Below are 27,631 nucleotides of genomic sequence, written 5' to 3'. Positions count from 1 at the left end.
CTGTTAGCTTTTTCAAGAGCAGCCAACTGGAGTAGAAGGGCCACATCCAGATACTTCATTCCTGGACTTAACGTCTACTGCCTGTGACTGGTACCTTGGTTTTTGTGAGTCAGTGCAATTGAACAGTTTAACATGGAAGTCCAGAAGTTTTAGGAAAACACTGTGGTCTTCTGTCACTATACTGCTGTGCAGACTTGGACAAAGCCTATACTATCCCTGGGCCTTCATTTTATTGAAAGAAAAATGGGAATCATTCTTGGCCTTGTTTATATTTTTATGCTAATGTGAGACTACCAATGAAAGTGCTTAGGGAAAAGGCTTCATGCAAAGCAATGGCGTGTCATTGTGGTTTTCTCAAGATCCTAGTACACCATGATTTAAAACTGTCTATGTTTAAAGTGGGATGAGTACTTCAAAGTGAAAATATGTGTGTGAAGACTCAGTAGGCAAATGGATCCTAATTTAGACGTTGTACTTTTTTTTTTATTAACAATGAGAGTTTAATAGTTAGAAAAGTAAATACAATGAAAACTTGACAACAATCATGAGAGCAAGATAAAGAGATGTCTTTTAGGAAGGGGACAGGGATGCTCTAAATCCAGACTGCCCTCCAAGTTGCCTTCAGGCGATAATTCTACCTCAGAGTCCTCAGAAGTGTCTCCTTCCTCATGAGTTAAGAGGGAGATGGATTCTGGTTTGTCGAATGGAGATTGGTTCTCCTGTAGTGAGATGGATGGGTCTGGATATTCTGTGAGGATCCATTCATTTTCCTCCCATGAATCCAGTATTGAGACTACACTTGCTACTTCCCCTGCAAATAAGCTGGGGATATTTTCCATGAGTTCAGCATGTGCCCCTTTAGCCTGCACAATAAGTGGAGTGTCGCTCTGATTCACGTGGACTGACTCTGGGTGGACTGTGAAAGGAAATGGAAGGAAATCTGGCTGCTCTTTTTCTTCCTCCAGAGTATCTGCAGGTTCAACTCTGTCACACATGGGGTTCAGAGCACAAGCTATATCCACAGGACTGCAAACCTGTTTGGTAGACGTTGTACTTTTTAAGAATTCCAAATTCATATAATTTAACTGAGCAAGAAGGAATAGGGTTAATTTATCTTGGATTCAAAGGGTGGGCATTGCTTGGTTTCTTAAAACAAACATAAACATCATTCCTCTGGATTCATTCTGGACTCACACCACCTGTGTTCTGCTTATTTTTTCACTTTACCCAATTCATTAGTATTGGATTATAATTGGTTCCTGCTGGATTTCTCATGCAGTGAAGTACAGATTAATAAAAGGGAAAAATGATATTTTTCTTTCATTTGGCTGATGAGTTCTGCTGTGCTGCTTTGTCTCATGTGGCATTTTTTGTAGGAATGAAGATGCCATAGAATAACCTCCATCCTTAGTAAGTAACTGCGATATACTTATGAGAGGCCTCTGTCAACTAACATTTTATTTATGGTCCATCAGCAACAAATTTACCCAGGTGAAGAAGTTCTGCATCTGCCTTCTAAATACACATGTTGCAATCAAGCAGGAGCCCAGGTGATGGGTTTGATCTCCCTGGACTTGTTCCAGCCTGTGAATTCTTCTTCAGCAATATGTCCCAGCCTTAGCTCAGGCCTTCTTTCCTCTCTCACAGGAGGCTTTCCAGCAGCCATTTAAGAAGTTCTTTACACTTGTGCCAGAATAATTTTTAAAAGCCTTTCACTATGTCAGTAATGTTTATTAACATGTTGTGGCTCCCTATTTGCTAGATAATAAAGTCCCCTAAGTTGGTTTCTGATGCTCTCCACTATTGGACTTCTGGAGGCCCTCCTGGAATTAGCATGTTGCAATTGTCACTTTCTGTCTCACAGACACGTGTCCTCTTCTATCATCCTAACAATACCAGCACAGCCATCTTTTAAGAGGGGTCCTACTGCATACCTAACTACAGTACTTTTCCACAAATTCTCAGAAATCTCCTAGGAGATTGTTCAGACTTCTATTATTCTGGGATCCAGAAACTTAAAGGAAATACTCAGAATCATATAAACTGATCACACACATGTTAGAATTATGACCCAAAGTCAAGTGTATTTGGCCCATAGGCTTTCTCTTCTCAACAATGTGGACATCGTGAAATTCTATTAGTTCCCCAAAGAGACCATGCTCTCCTTTCACACTTCCACTGTCTTTGCAGTTGTTCTTGTTTCTACTCTTCAGCACCTTCCCTTTCTTTAACAACTTGTTAACTGAAATCTATCCTCAAATATTGACTCCAAGACTGCCAGCTTTATGAATTTTCCATGGCGTCATTAGCAAAACTGTACCCTCTCTCTTCTAGATGCTCACAGAGTAGAACTGAGTAGAAATCCCAGAAGTTGGTCAGTTGGTTAACACAAGTGGCACATGCAGGGAAAGAACAAAGAATTGAGCCAGAAAAGTAGGTTCTAAGTCAAAGAAATGCTTTAAAGGCACAGTCAGAGATGCCAGAGATGCCAGAAGAAGAGGGAGACCGAGAGATCTAAAGAAAGCTGTTTAAATTGTCCAGAATGAAAGCCTGAGTAAGACTCATAATCAGATAGTAGAATAGAGCTAGAGCTAGGGAAAGGGTATCACAGTAATAAATAATAAGGAGAATTGACTCAAGACAGCAACATAATTTTGAAGCAGATATCCAGATCATGGCAGTGCTTAAGGGAAGGTTTGTGTGAAGACATATAGTATATTTTGTTAAGGTATGCTGAGGTGTGTGAGGATCTTTCAAGGGGTCCTTTTAGGACTTATCCACTTATATATGTAAGGAAAGAGAACAGAACTAATTGTCAGGAGACAAGAAGATGGATTCTATGTGATATAGTTGGGGAACAGAGCCAGGAATATAAGAAGGGTATGTATGACTCAATTGAGAAAGGACCTGCCAAGCAAACTAGATATTCTGAGTTTAAATAGAGAAGAAAAGGTGTGGAAAAGAAGCAAATGGTTGTACCAAGACCATGATGTCTTCTGCTGCTATGTGATCCTAAGAAGTCTCTTGGTTTCTCTGGACCTTCACATTTCAGATATAAAATTGTAATACTAATGCCACATTGTCAGATGATAAGAGAATCAGGGGTATGTTATCTTGAGCCACCAGAGCTTGCCTTAGCATTAAAAAGCATTTGGTAAACAGGCATTGTCATGATCCCCAGTGGTGTATTTATCAGTGCATGCGGCTTTGGATCTCAGGCCTCAGATGAACCCTGAGTTATCTGTTGAGGCTACTCACAGCATCTATTTCAGCAAAGATAAAGAAAATCAAAGGGTTAAACTCTGCTGCCAGAAATGTCTACAATACAAGTTCAAAAGAGCAGAGGAATCTGTCGGGTGCTGAACAAGACCAAGCTGTGTTAAACCAACATCAACACTCAGCCTACTTCATAGACATCTGGAAAAACTCAGGAGAGGAAAAGTCTCTAGGAGAAGTGGTTGGGACCAAGTTATACAGGACAGGCTAGAGTAGGAAGATAAGCGGTTATTTACCAGCACTCTCCTTCATGTCCTCCAGGGACTCTTCTAACAGGAGAAGCCCAGATCTACACACAGAGAACTGGCAGAAATGTGTTTTTTTGTTGTTTTTTTTTTTTGTTTTTTTTGTTCGTTTTTTATCGGCTGGGATGTTAAGGGGAGCAAAGCTTCACGAGTCAGAGAAAATCTGTGTTCAGATCAGTAATGCCACTTCATAACTTTTTGTTGTTTGGAGGAAAGCATTTGCTTTCAGCCTGTTTTACCATAACATATAACAGGAAGAAAAATACTACTTGGTGTGTATGTGTGTGCATGTGTGTGTGTGTGTATGTGTGTGTGTGTGTGTGTGTGTGTGTGTGTGATTAAATAAGATGATAAGATAAGCAAGTTCCTGAGTCCTAACCATAAATGTCAGTGCATGGTAGTTTTCCTTTCTTCAAGGTCCAATTACCTACCAAAGCCCCTACAGTCATAAGGATCTCCACAGTCTTAGCTTTTCTTGTCAGTTCGCTAAGGCCTAAACAAGACGTATTCTGTAGACTGTAAAACACAAACATTCACAGGGAAGACGCAGTTATTTGAGAATTCTGGGGCCAAGCTCCAAGATTGCTACCAGTTCAAAGATGGTGTGGTTTTGAGCTTGAGGTCGCTGTGATCATTCCACTTCATTTGTGAGCATTAAATCTAGGGGCTTTAAGTCACATGAGAAATACCCCTCATGGGTACTGGTAAGCAAGATCCACAAGAAATGTAATAATGAGTAATGCTACCCCATACTAGATTTTAAAGTGCTACTTCTTTAATTATCTCTTCATTTCCCCGAGCTCTCCCAAAGTAGATAAAGCCATCTTCTTTCTACAAAAGGGAAAATTCTACTTCCGACTGGTCAAGTGACTTGCTCAAAATCACTCAGCCTTTACACAGCAGACCAAGAATGGAACCAACACTGAAGCGTGTACACTTTCTTTAACACCAGGACACCTACTTACAGCCAGGGTGGTAAATGAGGTACATGGCAGAGGCAGAAATTTGGATACTTGGTACAAAGCTCTAAGAAACTGGAGGTGGGGAGGTAGAGAAGGAACCAAATTGAGAGTGATGACACTGAGTGAACCCCAGCCTCTCTCTCCTTGAGTGGACTCTCCTATAAAATGGAGGTGATAACCAACAACTTGCTCCAACACTGAGTTTCGGGGAGGATCCAATGAGAATTTATAATTGAAACCACTTTGCAAACTATCAAGTCCCCTATAAATGTAAGTTATTATTAATTGCTGTACCCATTAAATAATTAAATCTCAGCTATGATAATGAAGCCTAAATTACTGTTAATGACTATTAATCAAAATGTATGATGGTGGTGATTATGTCAATTAAAATTTTCAGTAATCATGGTAATTAGCACTGATACTGAGAAGTGGCCCACTGGGTGTGGGCCGGGTAAACAGTGCAGATGAGAGTTAGCCAAAGGATACAAAACCAGGCTAATGCAGTAAGTCAAAATATGAATTTGCCTTGCTCTCCTCCATGAGAGTTCCACTGAGGTAAAGGGATTGAGAAACATCTAAACCACCCATGCTTACAAGCACTTCAGTGGCACTCGCTCTTGTAATTATGTGTTTATGAATTTGTCTGATAGGAACACTTTCATAGAAACCCATGCTTTGGGGCCATTTGTGGTCCTATAACCATGTCATCCACCCTCCTGTGACATTTCCCATATCTCCTGAAGAAGAAGACAAGATCCTTCATGTCATGGTCCATACAGATTGACTTCTGGGGAGCTATCTTGTTCTTGTTTCAGTTTTGTTTCTGGGGAAAAATAAGGATGTCTTTCCTTTGGGTCCCTTTCCACTTCTATGGGCTTGTTACAGGATTTACTCTCCAGGTTTCCTGTTAAAAGCTGGCTTTTTTTTTATGAAGTCACTTATTGTATGCTTCTGCTTCCTCTCTATAAGATGAATACAACCACCACACAAAGCTTAAAGAACTGCTGCAAGAATCAAGTATGGGGCCGGGAGTTTGGCCTAGTCGTAGCATGCTTGCCTAGCATGCACGAAGACCTGGGTTCAATTCCTCAGTACCACATACATAGAAAAAAGCCGGAAATGGTGCTGAGGCCCAAGTGGTAGAGCTCTAGCCTTGAGAAAGTCCAAGGACAGTGCTCAGGCCCTGAGCTCAAGCCCAGGAATGGCAAAAAAAAAAAAAATCAAGTATGCTATGTAAAATGACAATCATGTGATCGATCCAAAACATAGCTAATATCATCAGTTACCATTATGTTAAGAATCTGTCTCCATATCATTCCACAGCTTTCATGCTCCCACTTCCCATTTCCCTGTTATCTGTCTTTGTCCCATAATAGTCATTCTTTTCCTTGTTATAAAAATGAAAATGGATAGATGTTTTAGCTTGACAGACAATAATAAAGGAAATGGGTCAGAAAAAATATTGTTCATATAATGATAAGATTTGCTTAAACTTGGGCTTTTTTAGTAATGGTCTTTGGCTTTGTGTGAGTTAATTCTCTGTTGTTTAAGACTCAGTGTCCTCATCTAGAAAATGGAGCTAATGACCCTTGTCCTGCTTTCCACTGACTCCACAGTGAGGCTGGAATGAGAACACAGATGTGAAACTGCTTTGTCAACTGAAAGTCACTAATCAAATATAAGATACTTTTACTAGTATTAGAACCATCTGGAAGTTGTTTGGACTTACAAATTGATAGAATCAGTCAACGCTTACTTGATTTACACAGAAAGCAGTTGTTATTCTTAGGTATTTTCTTAAGCCTTTAACCCTATGAATGTTGCAAGACTTTCCTTCAGAGTGATTTCCATTTGAGAATTTTTTAGATCTCTTTTACCAAAACCTGAGTGACAATAGGGATTAAAAAATATAGCTCAAGTTGAAACATTACTAATGTCTTCCAGTTTCTAATCCCCGTGTGGGAGTTTCTAGAACCCCAGCTAATAGCTAAGTTATTAAATGTAGCTCTGTTCATGGGTATCTTGGGGGTTCAGGAAGCCTCACAGGTTATTTTAGGATAATAGAGAGTTCAGGGTAAGAGAGTGAGAGAGAGAGAGAGCGAGAGAGAGACAGAGAGACAGAGAGAGACAGACAGAGAGAGACAGACAGAGAAACAGAGAGAGAGAGAGAGAGAGAGAGAGAGAGAGAGAGAGAGAGAGAGAGAGAGAGAGAGAGAGAGAGAGAGAGAGAGAAATAATTGTGTGCATAAAAAGAAGACCTGAATTCTCATCAAGATTTACAACCCTCTAATTTAGATGTTTGCCCTATCTAGACCTTCGTCTTTTTTCCTGTGAGAAAAGTGGGCAATCTTCTTTTTCCTTTTTATTTGTTTCTATACAATGAATTATCCTGCATCTTAATGACTTAACATATCGTAATTCATGGCTCAGGAGTCTGTGAGCTTGTTCGGCACTTCTGCCCATTTTTGGAGCAGATCAATGAGAGCTGAGCTGAACTTACAACTGTGACTCTGAGACTCCGTTTTGTTTTGTTTGGGGACACAACTTTCATACTGCCAGAGTCAATCTGGGCATCTTCATTTACAACAGTGTTCCAAGAACATGAACAGGGAAATTACATGACCTCTTGTGCCACAAAATCACACTGTAAGATATTCTCAATGTCCTGTCTGTCAGAATACTTGCACACTCCGTCTGGAGTAAAGAGTGAAGTAAGAATGAGAAGATAAAAGTCAACCTGCATTGTCACAGGGAAGCATGGTCCATTGGCTATTTCTTTTATTTTATTTATCTGATGTTTCTGTCCTGCCTTTAGGGAAAGTTATAGGCAGATAAGTTAATATCATTAGAGATTTTGTAAATATTGAAGCGTTACGTAACATACATGGAGGAGGACCCAGTGTTCTTATATTTATAGTTTAACAGATCTCAACAAGATCCAGGCTAAATTTTCAACTTTCAATTTATTTTTACTTAGGGAGAGTTTATGAGAACGTAAAGGAAAGAATGGCAGATTGGTTGATAGAACTGGAATGTCGCCATTTTGCAACTGCAAAGTTGACCTAGTTGATCAATGGCCTGCTTATATCATAAAAATATTAGGTAACAAGAGTATGTGTTTATTAGAGAAGAACACAACCTACCTGTGATACTTTCTTGTCAAAATCTTTTTTTAAAAGAAACCTAGAAAATGATCAAGCCTCTAGTTACACCTACCCATTCAAGAACTGCAGAATACAGTGAAAGGTTATAGTGTACCACAGAGATGCAATCAGTAATATCCAGATTGGGAAAGAGAAAAAAGAAAAACAACTATTCTATTTCAATAAGTAAATCACACATGGATGAGATGGAAATGAAACATATGCAATAAGACATACAAATTAGACACATGGAACTTATTTATACCCTGTTTCAAATTTTCTAAAAAACATGACATTTTTGAGACTATTTAATATTTATACCTTTGATTATACTAAGGGATTACTCTAATTTTATTTAAGAGCTGGCATTATGGTATTATTTAATTGATTTCAATTTTCATTTTTATTATCTTGAGTGATTATACAAAGGAATTTCCATTTAAAAAGAAGTTTATGAATACAATGCACTTTGATCATTGTCACCTTTCAACATTCTCATCCATCCCTCCCTTATCCACTCCTTCTCTCACTTTTCTTTTCTTTTTAAATTATTTTTGTTACCTTTAAATGGTTGTATAAAGGAATTGTCATTCACCAAAGCAGTTTATAAATACAGTGCATCTTGATCACTGTTATCCAAGGTGTCATTATTAGCTCAGGTTGCCCTCATGATCTGCTTACACTTACCCCTACTTCTCAACTGCAATTCCCAGATCTCAGCCTCCTGAGTAGCTAAAATTTCAGGCATGAGCCACTGATGCCCCCCCTCCTCTCTCTCACACACACACACACACACACGATCAAATTTCTTCAAGTCCAGGGAACTTTTACTGGGACGACAGTTTTCAGCAACATCTATTCAAAAGAAGCCCCTAGGTACCTCAGCCTTGCTACCAACCATTTTAATTCAACTCATATATTTCTCCTGATACACACTAGAGACTCAATGAAGCAACAACAAGTCAATCTGATGGAGGTAATTACGCACCTCACTTCTGGAATCTCTTTGGATTTTTCCTCCCTATCAATGGCTGTTATCAAAGTACCAGTTCATGTGGCTATTACCTTTACCATGGATTATTGAACTTGCTCTTCAAGTCATTTTTCTTCCTCTAGTCTCAACTATTCCAGTCATTTTCCCTTTCATTCTTCTCCACTGATTCTGCCCTTTAGAAATTTCAGTTTAGTCTTATAGACCACAGGTTAAATTTGAGATTTCTTAAAATGTCATCCCAAGTCACTTATTTTGCGAATAAGCAGGCTTATTCACAAAGAGAATGAGCCACAGAACTGAGCAATATGTGCTCCAATGGGTAGCCTTTAAAGTCCTGCTAGAACTGTAAACATTTTTCAAATTAAGACATATAATGAATTTGTAATTTGAAACATACATTCTTAAGCACATTCTGCACATGCAAACCTTGCCTGGGCATGAAGTACAATAAAGGAAATAGGAACAAGGAAAAGTGCAGTCTTCACCTCCTCTCTTTTGTCTCTACCATCTTTACCCATACTCCAGTCCCATCTAGAAGCATTCATTTCCCAAACAAGCCATTTATCACTCTATCCTCCAGAGCCTCACAGATATTATTTCCTCCTTCTAAAACTCTGTCTCCCCTCCCTTATTCTACTAGCCTATTTCTATTCATTTCTTATATCTCATCTGTGGGGTAAGTTCCCCTGCCAAGGTTCATTAACACGGGACACCCCGTGTCTTTACCAACCCTCTAAAGCCTACATTTTGCTTTGCCTGGCTCTTGCTTCCCTTACCTCAGCCCTTATCACCCTATATGATAATTCTCACTTAACTTGTCTCTGTTCCCAAACAACCTTCTAGCATCCTATCTGTTTCAACGATGTTAAGTCATTCTTCGTTGAATGAACAGTAATGTGGGTTGTTGAAAAGTTGGTGGAAATGCCTAACACAAGTCTTAAACTCTGCAGGCACAGAAATCTCATAGGAGGTGGTGGCCTGAGGATACACATGACTAGCCTTGAGGCCTATGGTCCAAATCCACTGTTGGAAGCAGTGTGTTCTGTATTGGCTCTGGTGCCTGTAACTTGTGATTCATGCTGAAAGCACATATGAGTGCCTCCTCTTTATTGCTCTTTTCTCAGAAAATTTCCCAATCTGGCAGTCCTTCTGGCCCCCAAGGCTACTCCCCAGATGGGAGGGGGGAATGCACCTCACCATGAAATTGTCCAATGCCTGAAAAATGTTGGCCTTGAAATACTTCAGATCCTCTCTTGTGCATTGCCGATAATGAGAGGAAGGTGCTCTCCAGTGGGCCAAGGCAGTGAGGTCTCCATGTTCCTGGCTAAGCTCTGTCTCCACAGCTGAACTCCTTGCCAGGTGGAATGTCACGGCTCTGGAATCAGAGAAGTTGTGCAAGAGGAAAAAGAGCATTTCCAACTCAGCACAAGGACCAGTTCAGTAAAGGCACTCAGAGAAATTGAGAGTCCAAAGCCAGGCTGAGAATTGTGAAATAAATCACACATGGCAAGAGCTAAGGATCTCAGTAAGTACAAGATCTAGTGGGATATTCATGAGTAGAAAAAATTAGTGTAAAGAAGTGAGGTCAGGGAATTCTGAGCAATTCTAGTGCTTTCTCACAGCCTGGTTATTGTTGTGAAACTTTCTGCCAAGCCAAATTTTATAATGATATATTCACCAAGCATTTATGCAGCCTTTACCATGACTCTGGATCTGCACAACCATCCCCAGGTTCTATGATGATTCTCATTTTAGAAATGTGGAAATTGAATTTCATAGAAGGCCACAGTGATCAGGCAGACATTATGCTCAAGATTTGAAGTTCTGTCCTTGGTTTCAGCCCTCCTCAACCACCTTATAAGATGAGCAACCTAGCACTTTAATTCCCTCCTTCACTTATCTATAAAATGAGCATACTATAATCAATGATTGCCAATTGTTAGTCATCCAGAATGACTTCATCCGCCATTAAGTATCAGGCAAATTTGAGTTGCATGCATTTATTTACTTACTTATTCCCTCTTTCATTCCACAAGGATGTCAATGGGAGACCATATATAGTAAAAATAACATTGTGCAGTAATTTGAATATTGGTGCAGATTGGAGTCTTGATGGACAAATCTGCATAGACCATAGTAAATACAGTAAAAAAAAACCCTAATAAATACAAGTTGATAAGCAAAACTAATCCATTCAACAAACCCTTTCTATATTCACAGGCTGAGTAGCAGACTGAGTATAGCATGTAAATGAAAAAAAAAATACAAGGTGTGTCCTCAAGGGTCTCAGAGTCTACAAGAAAAGAAAGTAGAAGGTCATTTCAACAGTGTACTGAGCAGAGACTAACATACCAAGTCATAAACTGAAGTACTTTAAAAATCCACTTAGAGTTGTCTTGTGAAAAAGATTATGACCGAATAATATGTAGTTGATGATCCATTCACCTTGTCAGTTTACTTTGGGATCAACTGTGATGACAAAGGCTAACAACATTGTATCATGTAACTCCAGTATCAGTTATCAATGACAGAACACTTTATGCTTTTCTGTTGCCAGAAAAGAAAAGAACCGCTATATTTTTCGGTCAGTCAGTAAATGTTGGCACAATATTTCTGCCTCTTTGATAACTAAAATCCCTATGCCAATTCCCAACTAGAAGAAACCATGCTTGGTTTGATGGTTTGATTGGATTTCTACCCAAAGAAGACAGAAAAAAGTATATAGAGTCCTGTGAAATACCAGGGTTTCACACTTTCAAACTCCTTTTCCTTGGGCCTTAAATTAGCCAAGTAAGAATGAGAAGGGGAGAGAGAGGGAGGAGGAGGGGAGGAGGGGGGGGAGAGGGAGAGGGAGAGGAAGAGGGAGAGGGAGAGAGACAGAGACAGAGACAGAGACAGACAGAGAGAGGGGGGAGAGGAAAGAAAGAAAGAAAGAAAGAAAGAAAGAAAGAAAGAAAGAAAGAAAGAAAGAAAGAAAGAAAGAAAATTATCCAAATGATGAAGAATCCTCTAGTAAGAGCTCTGCCAGTTTCCACAACCAGCAATTCACAAGGAGATAGAAAAAATATCATCAAACAGACCCAGAGCCATGGAGCCTGGTCCCTTCCCTGTTTGAATACCCTAGAGCCAGAAATTCTCACTTCCAGGGGAAATTGCTGATTGCTTTTGCCATTGACCAAATTCATGAGGTCCCATGGAGGAAGACACACATGAAATCCATCATTGCTTTATTTCATATGACATAAGGACCCAGGGAAGTGGATATGGTAGCATGCATCTGGAATCACAGGACCCCAAGGGCTCAAACAAGTTCAACATGGACTACATAACTTTATCCTATCTCAAAAAAAAAACAAAAAACCAGCAACAAGGCTGGGAGTATAACAAGCATTAGTACATTAAGATTAGCAAGCACAAGGATCTGAGTTCAAAGCTTAGTACTATATATACTATGGTAGGACTAGAATGGCACCTTCACTTACTCAGCATCAATTTACTGAACCATGAGCAGCTCAAAAAGGGGGAACAAGAACATCAGAATTAAACTGGATTTAATTCCTACCACTTAAGCACTACTGTGAGTCATTTTCTGAATCTACATAAAAAACTAGCAACAACAATGTCAGTGGGATATGATCAACCTGGAAAGTCACGATAGCTAGCTTGTAGAAAAAAGCCAAGCCAGAGAAAGGGCCAGCATACAGGAGCAGAAAGCAGCAGAGTTTATAATCTAACCAACCTGGGTATTGTATAAAATGGATTAATAATGCCTGCCTTGATGGATTATTACAGGAATTAGAGTCCTTTTTGCAAAGCATCTGAAGCCCAGCAGAGGACTGCTTCTGTTTGCTAGATGCCATGCTAGGCACTAAGGACTCAAGGATACAAATTCCATAATAAACCTTACCAACCCATGGAGATTGTGGGGAAAATTCTATACTTGAGCTAACCTGAAATTCTGAGAAGCGATGATTGCTGACATAATTCTCTATCATCCATTGCGATGAGAACAAGGACTAAGGAAGACCAATTCATATATACTGATTTGAAATCACCACATTCCAGACCATGCAATGAAACTCATCTGTTGTGTTTTGAGAATTCCAGTTGCTTCTCTTCTTAAGTGTATGGACATGGAGTGAGGACAATTTCAGCCAGTTACATGTGATTATCATGAAGAATGCAGTGGGAAGCATGTCCACAAAATGAGAGGGAGATCCATTTAAGAAGCTTTTGTGAAACATACTTTCTGTGGTAGTGATTTGTGTGTTATATGATCAGTCTTGGCCATGAGCAAGTCTCAGTAATGTGGAGGCAGAACCCTTGCACAGGCACACAAGCATCGGGGATGATTTGTTAACTACTGCATATCCTTGTAGACCCTTGAGTGGATCCAACTTCTACCCCTTCCTATAATGAGCATGGGCTATTCCAACAACTGATGATTCCTATGCGCGAGGGGAGTTGAAAGGAGTAAGTTAATCTGACATGTTACCTAATGTCTAAGTCTCAGTTCAATATCTGAGTAAAGAAGTACTTGGATATGGAGGCAATGTACTTAGGATAAAAGATCTAGCTCGAGTACTTTCTAATCACATGGTTTTATACAATTCCCACACATCCTTTTTCTATATTTTATAAAATAGGATTAATGGTATTTCCCCACATTAAACTAAATAATGCATTTAACATTTACTTTCACCACCTTGTACTGGAAAGAGTCTGAGTCAAGGATAAAAGTGACAGTCATTCATTTTGGAGGGGAAATTGAGTGAGGTTAGTGTGAGGAAGAAAAATGAGACATGTATGGAAAGGCAGTATGCCCTGATGTGGTGTGTGCATTGTTGTACCCTTCGTGATAACCTACAAAGAGGCACTCTCTCTGTGAAGGTATGTGTTTCCCTCTGTGGTTGCAGTTTCCAAGCAGGTTTTTATGCACTTACTGCAACTCAGAACACTCTGCAGATAGAAGGAAAAGAAAGAGTATGCATCTGCCATATTCATCCTGGACTCCCTCTTCTCATTGGTCAGTGTTCACCCAATGAAAAGCAACTTCTTTGAGTGTTAATCAGAAAGTATTGACAGGTGCCATCCACATGTGACTCCTGTCCTTTTTGATTCAGATAGATGGTGGTCTGGGTTTCATGAATCAAAACAACTAAGGGAGCTCTGTCAACAAAGACGTACCCCAATGCTTCAGTCTCTATATGCTGAGCACAATCCCTGTGGGAAGCAAGAGGAAGAGGAGAAGGAGGAGGAAGAGGAGGAGAAAGTAATATTAACACAGAGTCTACAAGCAAGATACCAACTTTTAAATACTATAGAGCTTGCATGGAATCCGTGTCTCTAACAAATAAGGAAGTAAAGGAAAGGGATTAAAGGGAAATGTGAACTTTCCTTAAGGAATATCCCTAAGTCACTTAGCTAACCTGGGCTTAGTCTTCTATCTCTATCATCATCCAGTATTAATGTGTTCCTCAATCACGCCTGGTAATCTTGCTGAAAATATTCGGGCCCAGCAGGTCTGAGATAGGACAAAAGTGTGTGGTCTGTATACCAACTTGCTATAGTAAGGCTTTAAATTGGCACAGCCATCTTGGAAGTGAGATTCTGGTATGTATTTTTCTCCCCTCTTATCATCACAGTGCAGAATTGTTCCCTTACTCAACACTTGCACCTGATTTGTCTTGCGACTGAACTTCTATATTAGTTTTGCCTGTTATTTAGTCCTTGGTGTCTGTGCCTAGACAAGCTGGGTTAATGCTTTACTCGTATTTTATGGCTAAGATTCTGCTTACCCTGAACGATCTCATTAGCAGTCCTCTTATCCTCTCTCACTTTGTTTTGAGGAACTACACTTGCTGTACAACTTGGAACGGATTCCTAAGTACTTCTGCGGTCAGTATCTCTTACAGGTTTTCTCCAGCTCCTTGTACATAGAAACCAAAACAAGGAGAGTTCAAATCACCTTCAAACAACAGCCTTATTTCTAAGATTTAATGCAGTCAAAAGTGTTTGGTGGGTTATTAAAATAGTTTCCTGTTAGAGCATGTGTTTGTTCTTTAAAAAAAAAAAAAAACAGAAAGGAAAAACAAAGTCTATATCCAAACAGGAATACTCCAGTTTCCTAAAAATCACAACCAAAATAGAACTTCCTTCCTGTTGAGCCTACATATGAATCAGATTGTGTTTCCAAACTATGAGTTCGTGCAAGAAGAGCTGAAAATATTGCTCAAGACTGGCTTCAGTAATCAAAGCACAGGAACAAAATGGACTCGAGTGAATCAGCACTAAAATAGAAAGAAATAGTAAGTGTGAATTGGACAGAGATAGTTCCAATTTCTTTTTCTTCTATAATTTTGAACTGATATCTTCATCCAGGTAGTGTTTCCTTGTGATTATGAGTAGGGGCTCTTCAACTTAGTCATCCACTCATAGTCTAGCTCCACCATCTACCACTCGTGGGAGTCTAAGCAAATTATTGTATCTCTTGTTTTCCCAAGTTGTGTCATGGGAATAATATTAGTAGCTATTTCATAGGTTTGGAGTGAGGACTAAATAAGTTAACCTCCTAAATATATGCCATTTAAATTTTAATGGCTTAATAAGCATCTGACAAGTATTAGGGAGCATCATAACAGCTGAAACTTTCCTCTGACTCCCACTCAGGAAATTATATTGGAATGTGACTGAGAGTGAGAATAGGATTATATTATGAAATAAATAAATGTTTATGTTAATCTTGTCAGGACTCAAAAATTTCTCTTCAGGGGAAAGAGATGCAAGGACAATCGAAATTTGCATTTAATCCTAAATTGCTATATTTCAATTGAAAATGATTGATCTGAAACCATGACTTTAAAAAAAATAAAACAAGCATTATTTTCTAGCTCTGCACACTAAAATGGTCTAGAAGCAATTACGACTAGCATCCAAGTTGTGGCTCATAAGTGCCATTCCCACAAAGAAGCAAGAGTGCTCTGAAAATGGATGATGAGTAATATCTGGAGCAAGAAAATTCTCAGGACTTCTTATACCAAAAGGAGGAAAGCTATCACAGTCTGCTGAGGGTGTGATAAAAAGGATTCTGACACAAAATCACGATGGCTACACAGTACAGAACCACTTTGCATGTAAAACCCATATACTCAGAGTGGTGTGCAATAGAAAGAAAAACAAAAACATTTTTCAATCTTCTCAATGGTAATTCTCTGTTAGTTCTAAGTATGTATCAGATCCCTGAAAATTGGCCATTAGAAGCCATTAAAAGGAAAGTAGTATGGATCCTGTTTTGTTCTGATAGGCATATGACTCAGAACAATCAGATATCTGCCATTTGAGAGAAGTTTATGGCTTCTTTCTGAAGAATTCTAACTAATAAATGTGAAAACTCAGAGAATTAAGGGGGAGGGAGTGGTAATTTTCAAAGCCTAATGAAATAATTGATTCAAACAAGGATATCCATACATGAACCCAGTGGATGAAAGGCTAAAGAGAAAATGTAGAATGGAGATATCAGATGGTCATTAACAGAGTCCTTGATTCGATCAGCATCTCTAAAAATGGGACAACCAGGGCCCTCTATGATGATGTAACTATGAAATATACAACATTGGGGAAGCAATATTCTTGGATTTCAAACAAATAACTACGACTAAGAGGAGGAGAAGAAACAGTTAAATGACATCACAAAGAAGCTATCTGGAAAATTCAGAATGTAAGACCTTGTGTTCTGGTGTTTGTGCTTTTTTTTCTAATGGAAATAGAAAAAAAGAGAGAAAGAAAGCAAGGAGAAAAGGTTTCTCTTGATGACAAGAGACTTAAGAATTGAAATTCAATATGTGTAGATCTCATTTAGATACAGATTTGAAGACACTAACAATTATATAATGCTGCTGACATAATTTGAGGAATGTAAACATGACACCAAGGTATGAGAGTTAATTTCTTAGGTGTGATGCTAATCCAGTAGTTAGCTGAAACATGAGTTCCAGAATCCACATTTAAGAAATATTTATTTTGCTGAATCCTACTAAAGCATTCCACGAGGTAATTTCACAGAAGGCAGGAAGGAAGAAGTTGCATAACAAACAAATGGACAGATATATGCAACTATGTTTTTCAGTATCAGAGACTCTAATTTCTGAGATTCAATAATGAGAAGTTCCAATTTGCAAATAGCAAAGAAAGCAGAGAGACTCAAAATACAACATTTGATTTCAATTTGATTTCAATATTTATTGAATTTCGGCTGTGGAAGACAAAGGTAATGATGTTAAGGTATTACAAAACAAGCTATATGGCTCAGGAATAGCATACTTGCCTAGCATGTACAAGGACTAGGTTTGACCCCTAGCACTATTTAAACACACACACACACACACACACACACACACACACACACACACACACAAATTTGGGCCATTATCAAGTATACAACAATATAGTATATGTAACTTGGTATATTAGGTCTGTGAAAAGAAATGAATATATATATATGTATATACACATATATGTACATGAAGTATATATTCTACCACTTACTGTCTTTACAATAGCAAAGATACAATACAGTGGAATAGTACAAAATAGAATGCATCTGTAACAAAAAGATTGCTCTTTTTTGTACCTCATTATCCTCACCTGTTTAATGTGCATAATCAAAGGGGCTGGGTTAGGTCTTCAGGTATGGATGCAGAGCTAAAATCCAAATGAGATTATCTGCTAATTAACGAAGCAAGAATGACTTCTTGAATGAGTATCATTCAATCTGATAGACTCTGAATATATAGAGAGAACATTTACACCATGCTCAGAACATAGCATCTGCACATGCACACATGTGCACGTGTGAGTGTGCTTGCATACAAGTACACACACAAACAAAAAATCCTAACAACTATTATTATTTAGCCTAAATGTAACTATCCTAGTTAACTGTCCTGTCTCTAGAGACTGCACTTGCTTTGTAAGTCTCAACAGGTTTTTGTAGTTGGCACCGAATAAGCTTTTTGTGTTTCTTCCTTATCAGGTATCAGTGAGAGTTCCAGCCAGGGACAGACTGTCAGGATCCTGTCTGCTGCTAGTGAAAATAAAGTATTTTTGACAACAAGTCATAATTAGTTCCTAACTGATCAAACCTCATTGAAATTCCTCACCCCTGAGCTTCTTGTGTTGTTATCCACAACATGAAATTTAGCACATAGTTTCATCATCTTGAAGCTGAGAGAATGTTTAAGATAATCCTAAAACACATTGGCTAAGAGCAGGGTGTGTTTGGGGGAGTCCAACAGCCATGTTTCAAACTCCCCAATTGTCTAACTTGGGGAAGATTATTTTATATTTTCATAAATTAAGTGCAACTGGATAATGAATGGGTAATGAGTTAATGAGATTATGCACCTAGCAAAAAACCTCACTAAATGCTGGTGGCTCACTGGCTCACTGGCTCACAGTAGGTTAGGGGAAATTTCTTCATGAGTCAAAATTTTCCTTCCTCTGATTTTGGCCTAAAATCTTCCCTTTGAGGTAGAGTATATTTTCTTCTATTTCTATAAAACCTTTTCAGATAACTGAAGCTAGCAGCCACATCTCTCATTTACCATATATCCTGGTTCTCCAGGACTCAGGGTTGCAGGACATTGAGTACTAAAAGTGGGAAAGAGTGCAACAAATCAAAATGATGGACTTATACCACTTTCTGTTCTTGTCTAGATGAAAACACTAAGACACGGTAGTCTGTGCCACTATCAGGGAGGGAGGAAATCTGAAAATGAGTCCTTCCCTTCCTATAGCCACTAAATGGATGCTCATTCTCCAGCTTCTTGATAGTTACCTGGGTAGGATTAGATGTTAGGCTCTTCACTTCATCTTCTGAAAAATTCATCATAGCACTTTAAATCATTGTTGATTTTGCAGACTAGCAAAATGAGCAGAAGCAGCAAAGGAAATTCTCTGCCACCTGAGAACTGCTTCTATCTGCCTAATGTCACATACATTCACTTGCTTAGTCATCAGAAGGTTCTGAGAGAACAGTAGCCTTAAGCTGAAGAGCTCAGGGACAATGCCCAGGCCCAGGGGTATGGTGGTAGCCTTGGGACAGCACCCAGGCTGAGTTCAAGCCCCATGACCCCCCCAGAAAGCTAAAAGGACAGAACCCAGGCCCTAAAGTCAAGCCCCAGTACCAGCACAAGAGTAAATTAATTAATTAATTAATTAAAGTATTTTAGATCACTATTGTTCTACCGGTTCTGAGAAAAAATTGAGCTTACTACAATGAATCATTCAATAATACAGCAATTAATCTTTATCTCTCCAAATAACAAGGATTATCTGGAGCTTTAGTTAAAGACGTAAGTCCTCAGAAACTTCTTATTTGGTGGGTGTGAGATAAAGCCAGAAATGTGTATAATTTAACAAGAGTTCCAAAAGACACGCATCTTCTGAAAAGTTTGGCAGATGCTGGAACAGCTTTGGGTCCTGAAGTCCAGCCTTCCTGCCACTATTGTTTACAGATTCCACCACCCTTTCAACATCCTACTCAGGGAACCATTAACTGTATTAACTACTATCCTGCATTCTACAATGGGATATTTCATTAGATAATGTGACCTGAACCCCGTGTTTCCCCTTCATAGATCCTGATCCTTCTGTATATTCTCATTTAACCCTCTCAATAAGGCAAAAGGGACAGATGTTTGCTACATGCTACAGATATGAAAACTTAAGCACAAGAAATTTGGAAAATATAGGTAATCATACATTTTATAATAAGTAGTTGTAATTAAAATTATAATGTAATCAAATTGTAATTAAAGTCATATCCTTCTGAAGCCAAGCACTTTGTCATCTTCCTGGCTTCTGGAAGGATCTTTGGTAGAGTCTGTCCTCCCAGAATCAATCTGTACAAACAGCTAGCCATACCTGAGGTCTACAAGCTTCTACCAGGAGCTATTTGACATTGACCTTGCACTGACCTCCACTCCCCCACCCTCCTACCACCACCTGCTTCACCCCAAGCAACCATCCTGTTTGTGCCTTACCACTCTGTTCCAATTTTCCACCCGGATTATTTGTGGCTATAACAAGCAAGGCCACGCCAACGTCTGGCATTAAAAAGAAGCCTGAGCCTTCATTCCTGAGGCAATGAGACCATTTTTTCCAGGTTCCTTCCTCTAAAGTTCATGAACTTAATAAAAAATAAAATAAGACCAGCTCTATTAAAGCTCAGATCTATTGGTGCAGGAAGCCAGGACTGATTGGATAAAGGCAGTGCCTGAAGGAAAAAGAAAAGGTATTCAGAGACAAGCTCTGCCTCTATCTTACACAGAGTCCTAAGGAAGCTCTGGGGAGAGGCACCACAGGCCGCCCGTAGGCTTCTCAGCTACACAGGACAGGTCAATATTCATGTCACAGAAGCAAAGTAGACATTGATGTAAAGATATTCACATTTCCTCCATCTGGAAAAGCTAACACTGAGCTCTTCCAAACAACGGGGAATTTACATTTCACCCAGTTCCTTTAACAGAGTAAGCATGAGCAAAGAGTCACTACCAACCTGGCTTCACTGGCCTCTTGATTTCCAGTGCCAGGGCCAATCCAAGGCTTCTGCAGCTGCCTAGGACAACCGGTGGCCCTTTCTCTCACTCCAAATGACTCCTTCTCTGAGACTTTTTAAGTCCAGTATTCCACCCTAAAACTCCAATTTCGAGTACCTTTTTCTTACAGCTGCTCCTCACGGGCCCGGTAAAGACCATGGTCAAATGATTCTTTGTCGATAAAGGATAGGAGCTACTGCAACGGGATTTTGCAGTGGATGGAATACTGGGCTCAATTTCACATAGCCAAGGATTATAGTGGGAGTTGGTGAAAGGAAAATGACTGAAAGACAACACTAGAGGCTTTCTAGCTGAACTGAGCTAAGATGATTCTACCTGAATACAGGCCAATATGATCATGTATCACTAGGAATAAGATAGGGGAGGAAAGAGAAACTGAGCTACTGAAGGTGATCAGATATGGAGACGTAAGGATGATTCTTGTTAAAATGACCTGGCAGGATTCTTACTAAGACTGGGTTTACAAGGAAATGCATAGATGAGCCACAGAGAAGATTCCAAAATCCAAATAAAGTTCAGTAAAGCAAAGAATTTTAGTTAGGCCTCAGTGGATCTTCCAAAGTTATAGCTTTCCTTTCCTATCCAGTAGGAGCCTGCTGGCATTTGTAGGTCTACTTAAAAGGCATATTTGAGGTCACAGTGACCTTGAATAAGATCCATGACTGCTTTCACAGACCCAATCTACACCATCCTCTCCAAGCCTACAGACCTCTCTGTACCACTCATTCCCCATTGTCTCTCTTTCTCTTTCTCCCTTTCTCTCTCAAAATAGTAGTATTAGGGTTTGAACTCAAGGCCTCACAGTTGCTAGGCAAGTTTTCCACTACTTGAGCCATGTTCCAAACCTGTCACTCATCATCATCTTCTCTACTTTGGCTATCAAACAGACAAATCTGTTACATTGCACACACATGTACACACACACACACACACACACACACACACACACACACACACACTTGTCTTGGCTTCAATGTCCACAAAATCACACTGAGAAATACATGTGACAAGAATCGAAACCCCCCTGAAATTTTCCTAGAATGTGGAGTGACACACCTGGATGTTATGTGTGCCCCATCACTGTCCCAGTGGCTTGCAGCCAGTCACATCTGCATTTTAATCCCAGCAATCCCTTTAATTGTTGTGTGCATTCAGCCAAAGGCCCGCATCCACCAGATGCAGGAAGAAAAATAACAAACTCTTAAGTTCATATTGAAGATCTGAAACACACATGTCAGCAGCCCATTAGAGCCATCACGCTTGCCCTAAACGAAGATGACATGTCCAGGCTTCATGTCCTCCTGTTGCCCACAATCTCCATGGTTTTGTATCAGCAGCTTTGCCCTGTTGGATCAGAGACCTTCCACTGATGACAGGTTTAAGACCTGCTAGGCTCCTAGAACTTGTGCAATTGCCTCCTAATTCTCAGCTAAGCCCACTGAAAAGATCGTAGAGAGATTCAGGAAACAACAAACAGGGGCTCCCCAAACTCAGGAGGTTTGGCACAAGAGAAATGTAGCATGTTGGGACCTATTGCTCAGAGCTCACATGCTCTGAGACACCCCCCCCCAACCCAGCTGTAGTGTGGGCAGAGATGATGAGAAGTGTGGCGCATTTCCTATGAATTAAGCCATCGGGCCTAGAGAACAATGTCACCATTGATGAGGAAAGGTCGCTGAAATTTCAAGGACACTTGAAGCCTTTCATTGGGCTGAGACAGAGATGTCTAATATTAATCCTACGTAATATGAGTCCCTGACAACCACTTTCTAATGGGCCTTCTGGCAGCTCAATTGGCCATTCAATGTGATTCAGTGCATCCTCAAGGAAGTGTGCTTTGGATGAGGGAAAAATTCTCTTTATATTTTATAATATATGATCCAAAAGTATCCCAGTATATTTAGCACAGGTCATGATGTTACTGGGGAGGGAAAGGTGGTCTAGCTCCATCAGAGGCTTACACAGTTTTTGAGGGGCTCCAAGTACAGGAAAATCCTTCTTTTTTCCTTCATTCACACACATTTATGGGGTGCTGAATGTAACAAACACACAGGCTGTGGCTGCTGCAGGATGGCTGGTGTTTCTGGCCACAACTTTCATGGAGCACCCATCTCTTTTCACACTCACTTTACCCCAGTGTTCTGGGGTTGTTCACTCACTTAACAGATACTAAATGACTAGTCAGCACTTCTGGTTTAGACACTGCAGGGAGGCCTAAGGAGGCACCCAAGGCAGAGCCAGAGGCACCATTTGCAGAGCTTAGAGACTAATGAGAAATTCAACTTGGGCTTTCCTCATTACTGTTCAGTAAGTGAGGGCTTTGCTACAAAAACTCAGAATCTTATAAAGACGAAACAGAAGTCTAATTTGCAAGAATTTGAAGCAGATCTTTGGAGCTACTGACATAGTCTAGCTGAGACTGGACAGAGGCTAAGAGCGAGAAGAGGACAGGAAAGAACAAGGGACATAAAGTGTGCCACAAAGAAGAGAAAATAGAAGAAGAGAGACTGGGTGACAGACTCAGGCTGTGGAGAAAAGGACCATTCATTCCATTTGCTTCCACCTTCTGTGCATCAGAGGGCTCAGACCTCCTCAAGCATGGTGCTTCATCATCTGAATTCCTCAAGAAAACCCCATACCCAATCCAGTTCCCAAACTACCATTCAAGGCAGTGGATTTCAGCCATGAATTGATCCCACCAACCAATCATGTGAATTTCATCTATAAGCATGATACTTCATAATTACTTCATTATTATATTATACATAATGTATACATATGTATTATTATATTATACATAATTACTTCATTATTTAATGTAATCTCCATCAGACATAACATTTTAGCACATCATTTGCCAGCACACTGGATACCTGTAGGGAAAAATGTAAGAGGACATACAGGTAAAAATAGCATGCATTTGGCAGAAAGTAGGAATAAGATGGGTGCATGGAGCAATCGAGAAGGGTGTTGTAGTTGTTTTCAGGAGAGGTGACATTTTTACCAGGCCTCTGGAAAGATGAGTAGAGACGGGGAAAGGAATGGGACTGAAGTGATTCCAGTATGGTGATGCTGGAGGCTTTGTTCGAGGACAAGTGAGCAGCTCCTCTCAACTGAGAAAAGGGACCCCTCCTCCCTTTCGTGTAGCAGGAGGGGACTGGCAACTCCCAGTGATGTAGTAAACATAATCGTAGTTTTCAGTGCAGTCACTTCACCACTGTGTCCAGGGCCTGGCTGTCCAGTGGGAGCTCTTTCTGTCGCACTGTTCCCTAAAACACATGCCAAAAGGTCCCCCACAACAGGTTCCTAGAGACCTCAAGAAATCATTGTTTTGGCTCTGTACTTGGCTGCTAATATCCTCATTGTGTTCCTGAAGGAACCAGTTTCCTCTGGTGTTGGATGGCAGACAATAAATTCATGTGAGAGAGCCTTCTCTGGAATAAGATAGCTGAGCAGCCTTGCGACAGCCTGGGTGGTGGAGGGCAGGCTTTTCTTCCTGGAAATCCAGCTTGGCTCACTTGAAAACTGACTTCCTACCCTCCTTGTGCCATCCTCGTCATCTAATGCTTCCAGCTTCCTCGGTTTCCTCAGCGACTTCTCCATGGTCTTTATTGTCAGCATAATTTTGATAACTTTCTACTTTAAAGCCCAGTATCTTGGGGGATTTGCCTTCTTTTTTTTTCAACCAGCCTCCAAAGCTTGTTAGATCAAAGAATGCTCCAGATCTATAGGTTATCATATTCAATTAAACACCCAGGCATCAAACAGAAAGAAGGACACCTATCAAAAAGAATCAAGAGAACATTTGACATTGACTAGAGGCTTGTGCTAGACAAGGCTGTGAATGACTCTTGCCAGCCCTATCAGTACCCATCTCTCCTCTAACAGCTTTTTCCATTTCTAGCTCTGAACATATAGACACTTAGATATAAAACACAAACACACACACACACACACACACACACACACACACACACACACACACCATTGCCTCTCCCCTTCCCATCTTTCCTTACCTCTCATGTTCCTGTTAATTCTCACACCATCATGTACCTCAGTATCACTGGGTGGAAGCTGGACAGAGTGAAGAGAATTAGAACTTTATAATCAGACAGGGGTTAAATCACAGCTCTGTCATCTGCTGTACCATCTTATGAAAACCTCTCCCACACATCACTATCTTCACCTACAATATAGAGATTAAAAAAAGAAGAATCAAGACCTATGCTGATGGCTAAATGATACAACATATATAAGTAGCCTAGACTAGTGATTGGCACTATACTGAGAATTTTTCTTTCCTTCTTCCTCCTTTAAGAAGTTAAGTTCAATTTCAACAAAGACAGTATTGGAATGTCCTATAAAAATGGTAGAATCTATATGATTTAATAAAAAAAAATGAGCAAAGGAACAGAGAGCAAAGGCTTAGGTGATTTTCATTACAAACAGAAACCTTAACTCAAATTAGCCTGAGTAAAGGAAAAAAATTAATCTGATCAATATGCCCCAAATCCATTCTGCATTCCTTCCCTCCAGTAATAGGTCTTCTTGTTTCCACATGACCCAAAGTCAGATGCACATGACTCATCTCTTGCATGGAGACTGAATTTCCTAGAATGTAGACGTGACCACACACTGGAACATATATGAAAGAGGTGAATGTAATTATCAAGTCACTTTTCTTTAATTTTAAAATTTTTATTGTAATGGTGAAGCATAGAGGTGTTATGGTTACACAAGTCAGATCGTATATTTTCTTTTGAACAGGGTTACCCCCTCCCTCATCCTCTCCTAGTTTTCCCCCTCCTGACTCCTCTCCCCCAAAGCTGAATATTTCATTTCAAACACACTGTCTAGTGAGTATTACTGCTAAGCTGGTTCATCCTTTGTCCCATTGTTTCTGTGCTTCTCCTTCCCCTCCCCAAGTCAGATAAACCTATATACAAGATAAAGGGTACAGAAATCAAAAATAGTGTCAAAAGGGAATAAACCAATGAAAAAGAAAATTACAAAATGCAAACAGCACAATTTTTAACAAGCTCTTGTTTCCATATCTTGAGTTCAATTCAATAAGCATCATTTTATATGATCATATGTACATAGCTATTGAGCCCTTGTGGTGCTCTCCTAAGAATAATCTCCTTCATTCTCACTGTGTGAATGTTTAGAGTGTCGTTTAATTAATCATGTCCAAGTGTAATTATTTGTCTTTTAATATCCATTGGATTTACTTGTGGATTTAGAGGCACATTCCAATGATTAAAAATGAGGGAAACCATGCAGTCTGTTTCTTTGGGTCTGGCTTACTTTACTTAATATATTTTTTTCATTTCCATGTGAATGGGCAATGTCATTCTTTCTGATGGGAACATAGAATTCCACATAGAATACCACATTTTCTTGATCATCATTTTCTTCTTTTAAGGTCTTGCTTAATTGTGTTGTTAGAGCCACTAGGTCAGGATTAATTCTGAGTACAACAATGGGATTTGGATGGAAGCTCTGCTATCTACAGTGTGTTCTTCCTGGGTCGTTTCGGTTCTACTGTGAGAGTCAAGCACCTATTTCCCTCACTGTGTCCCATCAGGACACATAATGGAGTAAGCTAATTCCTCCAAATGCAATTAAATGTTCCTAGGAAATAGAAATCAATACTGGGAAATAAACACTACAAATGCCCATCGATTGCCAATGTTGCCCTTGTACAAATTCCAGACAGAACCTCTGTGCTTTGCCCTAGATTGGGCTGAGCGTACATTAAGGTCAGAAAGGATCCTAAAGTATAATCTGAAAAAGATCGACATTATCACCCATTCAGTCTGTACTTCTGGGATCCTGAGATTGAGTGCCTCCTTAAATTGTCTTACATTAGTCCTGATCCTTGGCCCTGAGGCCTGTGTATTGGCAATAAATCCACCAGGACATTACGTAGGCTTCTCATGTTCAGCATGATTAAGACAGATCCAACCTCATCTTCTTACCCTTTCTATCATGGACTGACATCACTACTTACCACCTGTGACTGCTCAGGCCAGAATTCTGAGATTGTTTTTTATATAATCGTGTGTCTTCTTCGGTACCTAGTGTATTGCATACATATTTGTTTGTGTATTTGAATTAGGGAAGGGAAAGGGAAAAACAAGATGGTGAGACAAAGGATAAAGGGTGACCCATTGTCACAGCGATATTCACAAAACAATATGTTGGGAGAGATGGGGAGAGGAAAGTGGAAGAGAAACATGGGAGGGGGTAACAATGTTCAAGAAGTAATGTACTCACTATTTTACCTTTCTATTAATTACCTCAACAATAAAATAAATAATTGTGTTTCCTACTCTAGGACTCATCCACCCACTTTATTCAAGTGACCAGAATCCAGACTACCATCTATCCATTAAGCCACCATCATATTTCCTCTAGATGTCGAAGAGCAGTGTATGGTAGGACTAGAATGGAATGAGTTATGCCTGGATGGCCCTCAGCAGATCACTTCCTCCAGTTCTTTAGTTTTCTAATGTTTTCCTGTATCTCAAAATTTCAGAATTGTGAGGCAGTACATAAATTTCACTTCCCCAAAGATCCTCTTTGCTTGGAAATGAATTAGGAAAGGGGAAGCGGAGGAGGAGAAAGAAAATGAAGGGGAAGGGAAAGAAGCAGTAGGGGCGAGGAGAAGAAGTTGGGAAAGGGAAGAGGAGGGAGGTGAGGAAAAGAAAAAGGAGGAGGAGGAGGAAGAGAATGAGGAGGAGGAAGGGGAGGAGGAACAGGGGGAAGCTCAGAAGTTTCCTCCATCTAGATTTAGCATAGAAAATAACTTTAACCACAGAAGCACACAAAACAAAATATTGGTTGGAGACATGAGGAAATCATCAGACTGGCTACTTAGAATTGATGGTTGAAATGAAACCCCTCTGTACAACTACTGAAAGATAATAAAAGAAATAAATAAAATGATGGTTGGCTAACTTTCATTTCTTGTCTGGTTAACTTTAGTTGAAAATTGGTAGCTAAGAGCTAACAAACACTTGTTTATATTTTTCCAATTTCATGCTCCTCTTTGTGTCCTCCTCCAGCCACCTTGAACAAACTACCTACATTCCCTGAAATGTCATCTCCTTATCTCCTGTTTGTCTTTGTTCATACTTGTTCATCTATTCAGCAAACATTTACTGAACTCCTTCTGTGATCCTGCTTCTGATTAATTAAGTAGAAAGAAAGAAAAAAAGGAAGGAAGGAACAAATGAACGAAGGAAGGAAGGAATACAGACAGACAGTCATAGCCCCTACTCTCAGTGAACGTACGTTATAATGCTAACTAAATTAACTTGACAGACATTAAGCAGAAAATGGTAGAAAGAAATGGAAACTTGGAGATTGTGCATGCTACATGAAA

The sequence above is a fragment of the Megascapheus bottae genome, chromosome 6 (assembly GCF_031878675.1).
Source record: "Megascapheus bottae isolate mThoBot1 chromosome 6, mThoBot2.hap1, whole genome shotgun sequence".
NCBI lineage: Eukaryota > Metazoa > Chordata > Mammalia > Rodentia > Geomyidae > Megascapheus > Megascapheus bottae.
This window is presented reverse-complemented; position numbering follows the sequence as displayed.